The 15,026-nt window shown below is 42.5% G+C and overlaps 1 protein-coding gene and 5 non-coding genes across 7 annotated transcripts in view; all 6 read right to left on the reverse strand.

The window, feature by feature from the left end:
- The window catches only part of LOC137491105 (uncharacterized), a 698,540-nt gene that overhangs the window by 90,713 nt on the left and 592,801 nt on the right, over positions 1-15,026 (reverse strand). The gene's annotated exons all lie outside the window — the stretch shown is intronic.
- On the reverse strand, positions 214-287 carry trnat-cgu (transfer RNA threonine (anticodon CGU)). The gene has a single exon. It is a non-coding gene; the product is annotated as a tRNA-Thr (tRNA).
- trnap-agg (transfer RNA proline (anticodon AGG)) lies at positions 4,310-4,381 on the reverse strand. The gene has a single exon. It is a non-coding gene; the product is annotated as a tRNA-Pro (tRNA).
- On the reverse strand, positions 7,382-7,453 carry trnap-cgg (transfer RNA proline (anticodon CGG)). Its single transcript has one exon. It is a non-coding gene; the product is annotated as a tRNA-Pro (tRNA).
- On the reverse strand, positions 8,342-8,413 carry trnap-agg (transfer RNA proline (anticodon AGG)). The gene has a single exon. It is a non-coding gene; the product is annotated as a tRNA-Pro (tRNA).
- trnap-agg (transfer RNA proline (anticodon AGG)) lies at positions 10,290-10,361 on the reverse strand. Its single transcript has one exon. It is a non-coding gene; the product is annotated as a tRNA-Pro (tRNA).

The raw sequence follows: 15,026 nt of genomic DNA on the forward strand, positions 1-15,026 counted from the left end.
CAGCGCTGCATGTGTGAATGTCTGGACTTGAAATATTAAAGTCCAATTGGTTAGGCATTACCACATTATGCTATATAAAGCCATCGTCCAAAGTCCTCTTAAACGTGTAGCGTTCTTAAGGATTTGAGTTTTGTTTAGAAACCGACTGCTAAACATCCCGCTGCGTAAACACTCGTAACTCTTAAGAAAAAGCAACGCTGGCACATGTACAATAGGCACTGCTGGGACTTGAACCCAGGAACTCCTGTTTACGAGACAGGCGCTTTGACCAACTAAGCCACAGCACTAAAGCTGAAATGAAGGCAAGACGGTTTTGCACACAGAGACTAAAAAAAGACAGCAAGTCTAAAATGGCAATCAAAGAGGTTGTTTAAGTCTATTTGTCGCACTATTCATTAGGCCTCAAAGCTATACAATTTTATTATGCATTCCGGTAAGCTCTATAAAACTAGCGCATTCACCACCTGGATCAATTTAGCCCAGGATCTCCTGTTTACAAGAGAGGCGCTTCGACCAGCTAAGCCACAGCACCACAATGAATGACCGTAAGAGACATTTGCCCGATAACAAAAAACGAAGAAGAACAAACCAATACACAACAAAAACCAGCATGTCAGGATGCAGAAAATGCCGACAAGATGGACGTGGTCTTTTAGAGTCCGGATGATTATGTCTCAAACCTGACCAGTAACCTGGCCTCTGTTCAAGATCAAAGCAAAAAATGCATTGATTTATTTTTATTTAATCTACCCTTAATCATGTGTCAAGTGTTTTTTGGAATCTCCAGTTTCATTACATCCAAACCCAGATTCAGCTTGGAAAATGGAAATCTGAGGGAAAGGTGCAATTTGGATTTGAATCTAGCACCTGCTGTTCCCAAGACAGGTGCTCTGGCCAACTTAGTCTTAACACTAAAAGAAGAAAACCTCTGGATACGATACTTCCAAACGCAGTTTCATCTAAGACAGTGAGGGAAAAGCAAAATTTACTATGCTTTCTACTTAGTTACTTTGCACATGCATAAAGAGGCTCTTGTACGACGATTCCAAAAGGCGTGATCTCAACAATAGGTGGTAGACACTTTTGCCCAAAACCACAGGTTGCCTTTGAGTCATTCCTTAAGCTTACTTGGCCCTACACCGTTTTCTAATCTCCCTTATTTAAAACAGCTCAATTAAGTCATCGGCTTCATTGTAGAGTACCCCTAGTATCTGAGCCTGCACTGCGCAATGAAATTAAAAAGCAGAACAGGATGGACAGATGCCAAAAATGTTGGAAACGCACCACTCCTAAGTCAGTGAAGAAAAAGGGCAAAGCTTGCAACGCTGGTGGGACTTGAACTCAAAACCTTTAAATGACTCAGTTCACAGCCAAGAAGTCCAATGCGCTATCCATTATCTTAGATTAAATGATTTCCATTTTCCGAGCTGACAGAGGGTTTGGATGTAATGAAACTGGATATTCCAAAAAACACTTAACACATGATTAAGGGTAGATTAAATAAAATTAAATAATGCATTTTTTGCTTTGATCTTGAACAGAGGCCAGGTTACCGGTCAGGTTTGAGACATGATCATCCAGACTCTAAAAGACCACGTCCGTCTTGTCAGCATTTTCTGCATCCTGACATGCTGGTTTTTGTTGTGTATTTATTTCTTCTTCGATTTTTGTTATCGGGCAAATGTCTCTTACAATTAATTTTTGTGGCGCTGTGGCTTAGCTGGTCAAAATACCTTGTAAACAGGAGATCCTGGGCTCAAATCCCAGCAGCGCCTTAGTTCAGGTGGTGCGTGTGCTTTTTTTATACAGATAAACGAAATTAATTATAAAACTGTATAGCTTTGAGGCATAATGGATAGTGCGACAAAATGAGTTACATTTGAGAGCTCATCTGATTCACAACTAGTTGACTGCACACCCATGTTTTTAAGTTGTTTATCTCCCTCTCCATATTCTCCATTCCTCAAACCTATTGAGGATTTTTTTCCTGCCTAGAGATGAAAAGTGTATGACCGAAATCCAAACACATGTATACCCCTTCTCCAAGCTATAGCAGTTGATGCTTTTCGTGGCTGGATTTGCCATGCAAGGTGACATTTGCCCCACTGCTTGGCCACACCAATACAGAAAAGAGAATGCAGTATAGCTGTTTTTTTATTTATTCATTTTTTTACTGTAACTGTATTTAGTAAATACTTCTGTTGATGGTATATGTAGACCACATTTTCTGCAACTTTGTGTTGGTTGGGATGAACACTGTGTACGCTGTTTTTGTGAGGAAAATACAGTAAAATATATTTGGTATTTGTTTGTTTTGTATTAAAACAATTTTCGAAAAATTTTACAATGCACTTCTGTAGGTCTATGTACTGTCTGTAGTAAGTGTAACACTGAACAGAAGAAGGCTTACAGAAAGTCATTATGATGAATAGAGAAGAAGTGGTCATAGTGTTTTACATTAAGCACATTAGTGTTCAACTGATCTTATGAATATCTATTAATGTGATGGCTTGTGTGTGTCATTTGAAAACAAAATACCTTTTTGAGAAGAAATCACATTGTTTTGAACTTATAGTTTCATTTTGCAGAAGAATTGAAGAGTTTTGCCCAATGTGTGTGTGTTTTGTGATTTGTGTGTAGAGTTCTGACAATATGAGACATGCTTTCAGAAAATGTGTGTAAACAACTGGAAAAAACTGTAAACAACCTCTTTGGTTGTCATTTTAAGACCTCCAGGCACAAGTTTGGTGACCCCTGGCTTAAAAGCATAGTTCTCTCAGACAGCAACTTTACAGGGCAACACTATATGCTGAATGGCTCAACCGAAATTTTAACCTGTTATTTCTCACGGAATGAACGAGAATCATACTCCTAGACAAGCAAGCCACTATGCAAAGTAATGTTTTGTGGCGACACTTTATGCTGGCAAACTGGAATTCTTCGAAAGACATTTTTATGAAAGACATAATGTGCTGTAAAACGCAGTACACCTGCAAGGTCTCATCCGGTATTTGAACCTGGGACCTCTCACACCAGAAGCGAGAATCACACCCCTAGACCAATGAGCCACTAAAGTGATAGGATTTTACATGGCGTCAGAAGCATCAAATAGTCAGAAATCTTTCTCTAAAGGGAATCAAGGGCACCCTAAGCGAGAATCATACCCCTAGACCAACAAACCACAAAAGCTTGAATATTTCACAAGACTTCAGAAGCAACAGATGGTCAGAAATCCTTATCTAACAAACATTGAAGCAGGGCTTTTGCTTCATTTGGACCCAGGACTTCTACAATGGTTCATCCAGGATTTGAAAACGGGACCTCTCGCACCTTATGCGAGAATCAAGCCCGTAGACTACCAAGCTACTGCAAAACAGCCACTTTACATGGCAATACTATCTGCTGACAAACTGGAATTCTTCAAAAGACATTTTTACGAAAGACATAATGAATTTCACAAGGTGTCAGAAATCTTTCTCTAACGAATTAAGGGCACCCTAAGTGAGAATCATACCCCTAGACCAACGAGCCACTGCAGAACAGCAACTTTATTTGGCAACACTATCTGCTGACAAACTGGCATTCTCAGAAAAAAGGCCTCTGTGTAAGCCACAACGACCTTACAAAACAGCAGACAACTGTAAGGGCTCAACCGAAATTTGAATCTTGGATTTTTCATTGCATGAACGAGAATCAAACTCCTAGAACAGCAAGCCACTATGCAAAGGAATGTTTTATGTGGCGACACTATCTGCTGACAAACTGGAATTCTTCGAAAGACATTTTAATGAAAGACATAGTGCCCTGTAAAACACATAACACCTGTAAGGGCTCGTCCGGGATTTGAACCCAGGACCTCTCACACACGAAGCAAGAATATTACCTCTAGACCAACGAGCCACTACGTTGAATGCATTTCACATGATGTCAGAAGCATCAGATAGTCAGAAAACTTTCTCTAACGAATCAAGGGCACCCTAAACGAGAATCATACCCCTAGACCAACGAGCCACTGCAAAACAGTAACTTTATATGGCAACACTATCAGCTGACGAACTGACATTCTCAGAAAAAGGCCTCTGTGTAAGCCACAACGCCCTTACAAAACAGTGGACAACTGTAAGGGCTCAACCGAAATTTGAATCTGGGATTTCTCACGGCATGAACGAGAATCATAGTCCTAGACAACCAAACCACTATGCAAAGGAATGCTTTATGTGCCGACACTATCTGCTGACAAACTGGAATTCTTCGAAAAAGTTTTTTTATGAAAGCCATAATGCCCTGTAAAACAACAGAATAACTGCAAGGGCTCGTCCGGGATTTGAACCCGGGACCTCTCGCACCCTAAGCGAGAATCATACCCCTAGACCAACGAGCCACAAAAGCTTGAGTATTTTACAAGACATCAGAAGGAACAGATGGTCAGAAATCCTTATCTAACAAACATTGAAGCAGGGCTTTTGCTTCATTTGGACCCGGGACTTCTGCAATGGTTCGTCCAGGGTTAGAAAACGGGACCTCTCGCACCTTAAGCGAGAATCATGCCCGTAGACCAACGAGCAACTGCAAAACAGCCACTTTACATGGCAACACTATCTGCTGACAAACTGGCTTTCTCAGAAAAAAGGCCTCTGTGTTAGCCACAACGACCTTACAAAACAGCAGACAAGTGTAAGGGCTCAACCGAAATTTGAATCTGGGATTTTTCATTGCATGAACGAAAATCATACTCCTAGACCAGCAAGCCACTATGCAAAGGAATGTTTTATGTGGTGACACTATCTGCTGACAAACTGGAAATCTTCGAAAGACATTTTAATGAAAGACATAGTGCCCTATAAAACACATAACATCTGTAAGGGCTCGTCCAGGATTTGAACCCAGGACCTCTCTCACCTTAAGCAAGAATCATACCCCTAGACCAACAAGCAACTACAGCGATTAAATTTCACATGGCGTCAGAAGCATCAGATAGTCGGAAAACTTTCTCTGACGAATCAAGGGCACCCTAAGCCAGAATCATACCCCTAGACCAACGAGCCACTGCAAAACAGTAACTTTACATGGCAACACTATCTGCTGACAAACCGGCATTCTCAGAAAAAGGCCTCTGTGTAAGCCACAACGCCCTTACAAAACAAAAGACAACTGTAAGGGTTCAACTGAAATTTGAACCTAAGATTTCTCATGGCATGAACGAGAATCAAACTCTTAAACCAGCAAGCCACTATGCAAGAAATATTTTATGTTATATATGTACTATCTGCTGACAAATTGGAATTCTTTGAAAGACGTTTTTACGAAAGATATAATGCCCTGTAAAACACAGTACACCTGCAAGGGCTCATCTGAGAATTGAATCCGGGTCCTCTCGCAACCGAATCGAGAATCATACCCATAGACCAATGAACCACTAAATTGAGAGATTTTCACAAGGCGAGAATCATACCCCTAGACCAACGAGCAGCTACAGTGATTAAATTTCACATGGCGTCAGAAGCATCAGATAGTCAGAAAACTTTCTCTGACGAATCAAGGGCACCTTAAGCCAGAATCATACCCCTAGACCAACGAGCCACTGCAAAACAGTAACTTTACATGGCAACACTATCTGCTGACAAACCGGCATTCTCAGAAAAAAAGGCCTCTGTGTAAGCCACAACGCCCTTACAAAACAAAAGACAAGTGTAAGGGTTCAACTGAAATTTGAACCTAGGATTTCTCATGGCATGAACGAGAATCATACTCCTAGACCAGCAAGCCAATATGCAAAGGAATGTTTTATGTGGCGACACTATCTGCTGACAAATTGGAATTCTTCGAAAGACATTTTAATGAAAGACATAGTGCCCTGTAAAACACATAACACCTGTAAGGGCTCGTCTGGGATTTGAACCCGGGACCTCTCAGGCCCGAAGCGAGATTCATACCCCTAGACCAACGAGCCACCAAATTGACTTAATTTCACATGATGTCAGAAGCATCAGATAGTCAGAAAACTTTCTCTAACGAATCAAGGGCACCCTAAGCGAGAATCATACCCCTAGACCAACGAGCCACTGCAATACAGTAACTTTATATGGCAACACTATCAGCTGACGAACTGGCATTCTCAGAAAAAAGCCCTCTGTGTAAGCCACAACGCCCTTACAAAACAGCAGACAACTGTAAGGGCTCAACCGAAATTTGAATCTGGGATTTCTCACGGCATGAACGAGAATCATAGTCCTAGACAACCAAACCACTATGCAAAGGAATGCTTTATGTGCCGACACTATCTGCTGACAAACTGGAATTCTTCGAAAAAGTTTTTTATGAAAGCTATAATGCCCTGTAAAACAACAGAATAACTGCAAGGGCTCGTCCGGGATTTGAACCCGGGACCTCTTGCACCCTAAGCAACAATCATACCCCTAGACCAACAAGCCACAAAAGCTTGAATATTTTACAAGACATAAGAAGGAAAAGATGGTCAGAAATCCTTATCTAACAAACATTGAAGCAGGGCTTTTGCTTCATTTGGACCCGGGACTTCTGCAATGGTTCGTCCAGGGTTTGAAAACGGGACCTCTCGCACCTTAAGCGAGAATCATGCCCGTAGACCAACGAGCAACTGCAAAATAGCCACTTTACATGGCAACACTATCTGCTGACAAACCGGCATTCTCAGAAAAAGGCCTCTGTGTAAGCCACAACGCCCTTACAAAACAAAAGACAACTGTAAGGGTTCAACTGAAATTTGAACCTAAGATTTCTCATGGCATGAACGAGAATCAAACTCTTAAACCAGCAAGCCACTATGCAAGAAATATTTTATGTGGCGACACTATCTGCTGACAAATTGGAATTCTTTGAAAGACGTTTTTACGAAAGATATAATGCCCTGTAAAAAACAGTACACCTGCAAGGGCTCATCTGAGAATTGAACCCGGGTCCTCTCGCAACCGAAGCGAGAATCATACCCATAGACCAATGAACCACTAAATTGAGAGAATTTCACAAGGCGTCAGATAGTCAGAAATCTTTCTCTAACGAATCAAGGGCACCCTAAGTGAGAATCATACCCCTAGACCACCGTGCCACTACAAAACAGCAAATTTATATGGCAACACTATCTGCTGACAAACTGGCATTCTCAGAAAAAAGGCCTCTGTGTAAGCCACAACGACCTTACAAAACAGCGGACAACTGTAAGGGGTCAACCGAAATTTAAATCTGGGATTTTTCATTGCATGAACGAAAATCATACTCCTAGACCAGCAAGCCACTATGCAAAGGAATGTTTTATGTGGTGACACTATCTGCTGACAAACTGGAATTCTTCGAAAGACATTTTAATGAAAGACATAGTGCCCTGTAAAACACATAACATCTGTATGGGCTCGTCCGGGATTTGAACCCGGGACCTCTCACACCCGAAGCGAGAATCATACCCCTAGACCAACGAGCCACTAAGTTGAATTCATTTCACATGGCGTAGGAAGCATCAGATAGTCAGAAAACTTTCTCTAACGAATCAAGGGCACCCTAAGCGAGAATCATACCCCTAGACCAACGAGCCACTGCAAAACAGTAACTTTATATGGCAACACTATCAGCTGACGAACTGGCATTCTCAGAAAAAAGGCCTCTGTGTCAGCCACAACGCCCTTACAAAACAGCGGACAACTGTAAGGGCTCAACCGAAATTTGAATCTGGGATTTCTCACGGCATGAACGAGAATCATACTCCTACACCAGCAAGCCACTATGCAAGAAATATTTTATGTGGCGACACTATCTGCTGACAAAGTGGAATTCTTCGAAAGACATTTTAATGAAAGACATAGTGCCCTGTAAAACACATAACACCTGTAAGGGCTCGTCTGGGATTTGAACCGGGACCTCTCACACCCTAAGCGAGATTCATACCCCTAGACCAACAAGCCACCAAATTGACTTAATTTCACATGATGTCAGAAGCATCAGATAGTCAGAAAACTTTCTCTAACGAATCAAGGGCACCCTAAGCGAGAATCATACCCCTAGACCAACGAGCCACTGCAATACAGTAACTTTATATGGCAACACTATCAGCTGACGAACTGGCATTCTCAGAAAAAAGCCCTCTGTGTAAGCCACAACGCCCTTACAAAACAGCAGACAACTGTAAGGGCTCAACCAAAATTTGAATCTGGGATTTCTCACGGCATGAACGAGAATCATAGTCCTAGACAACCAAACCACTATGCAAAGGAATGCTTTATGTGCCGACACTATCTGCTGACAAACTGGAATTCTTCGAAAAACGTTTTTTATGAAAGCCATAATGCCCTGTAAAACAACAGAATAACTGCAAGGGCTCGTCCGGGATTTGAACCCGGGACCTCTCGCACCCTAAGCGAGAATCATACCCCTAGACCAACGAGCCACAAAAGGTTAAATATTTTACAAGACATTAGAAGGAACAGATGGGCTTCTGCTTCATTTGGACCCGGGACTTCTGCAATGGTTCGTCCAGGATTTGAAAACGGGACCTCTCGCACCTTAAGCGAGAATCATGCCCGTAGACCAACGAGCAACTGCAAAATAGCCACTTTACATGGCAACACTATCTGCTGACAAACCGGCGTTCTCAGAAAAAGGCCTCTGTGTAAGCCACAACGCCCTTACAAAACAAAAGACAACTGTAAGGGTTCAACTGAAATTTGAACCTAAGATTTCTCATGGCATGAACGAGAATCAAACTCTTAAACCAGCAAGCCACTATGCAAGAAATATTTTATGTGGCGACACTATCTGCTGACAAATTGGAATTCTTTGAAAGACGTTTTTACGAAAGATATAATGCCCTGTAAAACACAGTACACCTGCAAGGGCTCATCCGAGAATTGAACCCGGGTCCTCTCGCAACCGAAGCAATAATCATACCCATAGAGCAATGAACCACTAAATTGAGAGAATTTCACAAGGCGTGAGATAGTCAGAAATCTTTCTCTAACGAATCAAGGGCACCCTAAGTGAGAATCATACCCCTAGACCACCGAGCCACTGCAAAACAGCAACTTTATATGGCAACACTATCTGCTGACAAACTGGCATTCTCAGAAAAAGGCCTCTGTGTAAGCCACAACGACCTTACAAAACAGCAGACAAGTGTAAGGGCTCAACCGAAATTTGAATCTGGGATTTTTCATTGCATGAACGAAAATCATACTCCTAGACCAGCAAGCCACAATGCAAAGGAATGTTTTATGTGGTGACACTATCTGCTGACAAACTGGAATTCTTCGAAAGACATTTTAATGAAAGACATAGTGCCCTGTAAAACACATAACATCTGTATGGGCTCGTCCGAGATTTGAACCCGGGACCTCTCACGCCCGAAGCAAGAATCATACCCCTAGACCAACGAGCCACTAAGTTGAATTCATTTCACATGGCGTCAGAAGCATCAGATAGTCAGAAAACTTTCTCTAACGAATCAAGGGCACCCTAAGCGAGAATCATACCCCTAGACCAACGAGCCACTGCAAAACAGTAACTTTATATGGCAAAACTATCAGCTGACGAACTGGCATTCTCAGAAAAAAGGCCTCTGTGTCAGCCACAACGCCCTTACAAAACAGCGGACAACTGTAAGGGCTCAACCGAAATTTAAATCTGGGATTTCTCACGGCATGAACGAGAATCATACTCCTACACCAACAAGCCACTATGCAAGAAATATTTTATGTGGCGACACTATCTGCTGACAAAGTGGAATTCTTCGAAAGACATTTTAATGAAAGACATAGTGCCCTGTAAAACACATAACACTTGTAAGGGCTCGTCTGGGATTTGAACCAGGGACCTCTCACACCCGAAGCGAGATTCATACCCCTAGACCAACAAGCCACCAAATTGAATTAATTTCACATGATGTCAGAAGCATCAGATAGTCAGAAAACTTTCTCTAACGAATCAAGGGCACCCTAAGCGAGAATCATACCCCTAGACCAACGAGCTACTGCAATACAGTAACTTTATATGGCAACACTATCAGCTGACGAACTGGCATTCTCAGAAAAAAGCCCTCTGTGTAAGCCGCAACGCCCTTACAAAACAGCAGACAACTGTAAGGGCTCAACCGAAATTTGAATCTGGGATTTCTCACGGCATGAACGAGAATCATAGTCCTAGACAACCAAACCACTATGCAAAGGAATGCTTTATGTGCCGACACTATCTGCTGACAAACTGGAATTCTTCGAAAAACGTTTTTTATGAAAGCCAGAATGCCCTGTAAAACAACAGAATAACTGCAAGGGCTCGTCCGGGATTTGAACCCGGGACCTCTCGCACCCTAAGCGAGAATCATACCCCTAGACCAACGAGCCACAAAAGCTTGAATATTTTACAAGACATCAGAAGGAACAGATGGGCTTTTGCTTCATTTGGACCCGGGACTTCTGCAATGGTTCGTCCAGGATTTGAAAACGGGACCTCTCGCACCTTAAGCGAGAATCATGCCCGTAGACCAACGAGCAACTGCAAAATAGCCACTTTACATGGCAACACTATCTGCTGACAAACCGGCGTTCTCAGAAAAAGGCCTCTGTGTAAGCCACAACGCCCTTACAAAACAAAAGACAACTGTAAGGGTTCAACTGAAATTTGAACCTAAGATTTCTCATGACATGAACGAGAATCAAACTCTTAAACCAGCAAGCCACTATGCAAGAAATATTTTATGTGGCGACACTATCTGCTGACTAATTGGAATTCTTTGAAAGACGTTTTTACGAAAGATATAATGCCCTGTAAAACACAATACACCTGCAAGGGCTCATCCGAGAATTGAACCCGGGTCCTCTCGCAACCGAAGCAAGAATCATACCCATAGACCAATGAACCACTAAATTGAGAGAATTTCACAAGGCGTGAGATAGTCAGAAATCTTTCTCTAACGAATCAAGGGCACCCTAAGTGAGAATCATACCCCTAGACCACCGAGCCACTGCAAAACAGCAACTTTATATGGCAACACTATCTGCTGACAAACTGGCATTCTCAGAAAAAAGGCCTCTGTGTAAGCCACAACGACCTTACAAAACAGCAGACAAGTGTAAGGGCTCAACCGAAATTTGAATCTGGGATCTTTCATTGCATGAACGGAAATCATACTCCTAGACCAGCAAGCCACTATGCAAAGGAATGTTTTATGTGGCGACACTATCTGCTGACAAACTGAAGTTCTTCGAAAGATATTTTTATGAAGGACATAGTGCCCTGTAAAACGCATGACACCCACAAGGGCTCATCCGGGATTTGAACCCGGGACCTCTCTCACCAAAAAAGCGAGAATCATACCCCTAGACCAACGAGCCACTACAGTGATGAAATTTCACATGGTTCAGAAGCATCAGATAGTCAGAAAACTTTCTCTAATGAATCAAGGGCACCCTAAGCGAGAATCATACCCCTAAACCAACTAGCTACTGTAACAGCCACTTTACATGGCAAAATTATCTGCTGATGAACTGGCATTCTCAGAAAAAAGGCCTGTGTGTAAGCCCGTAGACCTTACAAAACAGCAGACAACTGTAAGGGCTCAACCGAAATTTGAATCTGGGATTTTTCATTGCATGAACGAAAATAATACTCCTAGACCAGCAAGCCACTATGCAAAGGAATGTTTTATGTGGCGACACTATCTGCTGACAAACTGGAATTCTTCGAAAGACATTTTAATGAAAGTCATAGTGCCCTGTAAAACACATGACACATGCAAGGGCTCGTCCAGGATTTGAACCGGGGACTTCTCACACCCAAAGCGAGAATCATACCCCTAGACCAACGAGCCACTACAGTGATGAAATTTCACATGGTTCAGAAGCATCAGATAGTCAGAAAACTTTCTCTGACGAATCAAGGGCACCCTAAGCCAGAATCATACCCCTAGACGAACGAGCCACTGCAAAAAAGTAACTTTACATGGCAACACTATCTGCTGACAAACCGGCATTCTCAGAAAAAAGGCCCCTGTGTAAGCCACAACGCCCTTACAAAAGACAACTGTAAGGGTTCAACTGAAATTTTAACCTAGGATTTCTCATGGCATGAACGAGAATCATACTCCTAGAACAGCAAGCCACTATGCAAGAAATATTTTATGTGGCGACATTATCTGCTGACAAATTGGAATTCTTTGAAAGATGTTTTAACGAAAGATATAATGCCCTGTAAAACACAGTACACCTGCAAGGGCTCATCCGGGAATTGAACCCAGGTCCTCTCGCAACCGAAGCAAGAATCATACCCATAGACCAATGAACCACTAAATTGAGAGAATTTCACAAGGCGTCAGATAGTCAGAAATCTTTCTCTAACGAATCAAGGGCACCCTAAGCGAGAATCATACCCCTAGACCAACGAGCCACAAAAGCTTGATTATTTTACAAGACATCAGAAGGAACAGATGGGCTTTTGCTTCATTTGGACCCGGGACTTCTGCAATGGTTCGTCCAGGATTTGAAAACGGGACCTCTCGCACCTTAAGCGAGAATCATGCCCGTAGACCAACGAGCAACTGCAAATTAGCCACTTTACATGGCAACACTATCTGCTGACAAACCGGCATTCTCAGAAAAAGGCCTCTGTGTAAGCCACAACGCCCTTACAAAACAAAAGACAACTGTAAGGGTTCAACTGAAATTTGAACCTAAGATTTCTCATGGCATGAACGAGAATCAAACTCTTAAACCAGCAAGCCACTATGCAAGAAATATTTTATGTGGCGACACTATCTGCTGACAAATTGGAATTCTTTGAAAGACGTTTTTACGAAAGATATAATGCCCTGTAAAACACAGTACACCTGCAAGGGCTCATCCGAGAATTGAACTCGGGTCCTCTCGCAACCGAAGCGAGAATCATACCCATAGACCAATGAACCACTAAATTGAGAGAATTTCACAAGGCGTGAGATAGTCAGAAAACTTTCTCTAACGAATCAAGGGCACCCTAAGTGAGAATCATACCCCTAGACCACAGAGCCACTGCAAATTAGCAACTTTATATGGCAACACTATCTGCTGACAAACTGGCAATCTCAGAAAAAAGGCCTCTGTGTAAGCCAAAACGCCCTTACAAAATAAAAGACAACTGTAAGGGTTCAACTGAAATTTGAACCTAGGATTTCTCATGGCATGAACGAGAATCACACTCCTAGACCAGCAAGCCACTATGCAAAGGAATGTTTTATGTGGCGACACTATCTGCTGACAAATTGGAATTCTTCGAAAGACATTTTAATGAAACACATAGTGCCCTGTAAAACACATAACACCTGTAGAGCTCGTCTGGGATTTGAACCCAGGACCTCTTACACCCGAAGCGAGATTCATACCCCTAGACCAACAAGCCACCAAATTGAAATAATTTCACATGATGTCAGAAGCATCAGATAGTCAGAAAACTTTCTCTAACGAATCAAGGGCACCCTAAGCGAGAATCATACCCCTAGACCAACGAGCCACTGCAATACAGTAACTTTATATGGCAACACTATCAGCTGACGAACTGGCATTCTCAGAAAAAAGCCCTCTGTGTAAGCCACAACGCCCTTACAAAACAGCAGACAACTGTAAGGGCTCAACCGAAATTTGAATCTGGGATTTCTCACGGCATGAACGAGAATCATAGTCCTAGACAACCAAACCACTATGCAAAGGAATGCTTTATGTGCCGACACTATCTGCTGACAAACTGGAATTCTTCGAAAAACGTTTTTTATGAAAGCCAGAATGCCCTGTAAAACAACAGAATAACTGCAAGGGCTCGTCCGGGATTTGAACCCGGGACCTCTCGCACCCTAAGCGAGAATCATAACCCTAGACCAACGAGCCACAAAAGCTTGAATATTTTACAAGACATCAGAAGGAACAGATGGTCAGAAATCCTTATCTAACAAACATTGAAGCAGGGCTTTTGCTTCATTTGGACCCGGGACTTCTGCAATGGTTCGTCCAGGATTTGAAAACGGGACCTCTCGCACCTTAAGCGAGAATCATGCCCGTAGACCAACGAGCAACTGCAAAATAGCCACTTTACATGGCAACACTATCTGCTGACAAACCGGCGTTCTCAGAAAAAGGCCTCTGTGTAAGCCACAACGCCCTTACAAAACAAAAGACAACTGTAAGGGTTCAACTGAAATTTGAACCTAAGATTTCTCATGACATGAATGAGAATCAAACTCTTAAACCAGCAAGCCACTATGCAAGAAATATTTTATGTGGCGACACTATCTGCTGACAAATTGGAATTCTTTGAAAGACGTTTTTACGAAAGATATAATGCCCTGTAAAACACAGTACACCTGCAAGGGCTCATCCGAGAATTGAACCCGGGTCCTCTCGCAACCGAAGCAAGAATCATACCCATAGACCAATGAACCACTAAATTGAGAGAATTTCACAAGGCGTGAGATAGTCAGAAATCTTTCTCTAACGAATCAAGGGCACCCTAAGTGAGAATCCTACCCCTAGACCACCGAGCCACTGCAAAACAGCAACTTTATATGGCAACACTATCTGCTGACAAACTGGCATTCTCAGAAAAAAGGCCTCTGTGTAAGCCACAACGACCTTACAAAACAGCAGACAAGTGTAAGGGCTCAACCGAAATTTGAATCTGGGATCTTTCATTGCATGAACGGAAATCATACTCCTAGACCAGCAAGCCACTATGCAAAGGAATGTTTTATGTGGCGACACTATCTGCTGACAAACTGAAGTTCTTCGAAAGATATTTTTATGAAGGACATAGTGCCCTGTAAAACGCGTGACACCCACAAGGGCTCATCCGGGATTTGAACCTGGGACCTCTCTCACCAAAAAAGCGAGAATCATACCCCGAGGCCAACGAGTCACTACATTGATAAAACTTCACATGGCGTCAGAACCATCAGATAGTCAGAAAACTTTCTCTAACGAATCAAGGGCACCCTAAGCGAGAATCATACCCCTAAACCAACTAGCTACTGTAACAGCCACTTTACA

Source organism: Danio rerio, chromosome 4, assembly GCF_052040795.2.
Source record: "Danio rerio strain M-AB ecotype USA chromosome 4, GRCz13ab, whole genome shotgun sequence".
In the NCBI taxonomy this organism is placed as follows: domain Eukaryota; kingdom Metazoa; phylum Chordata; class Actinopteri; order Cypriniformes; family Danionidae; genus Danio; species Danio rerio.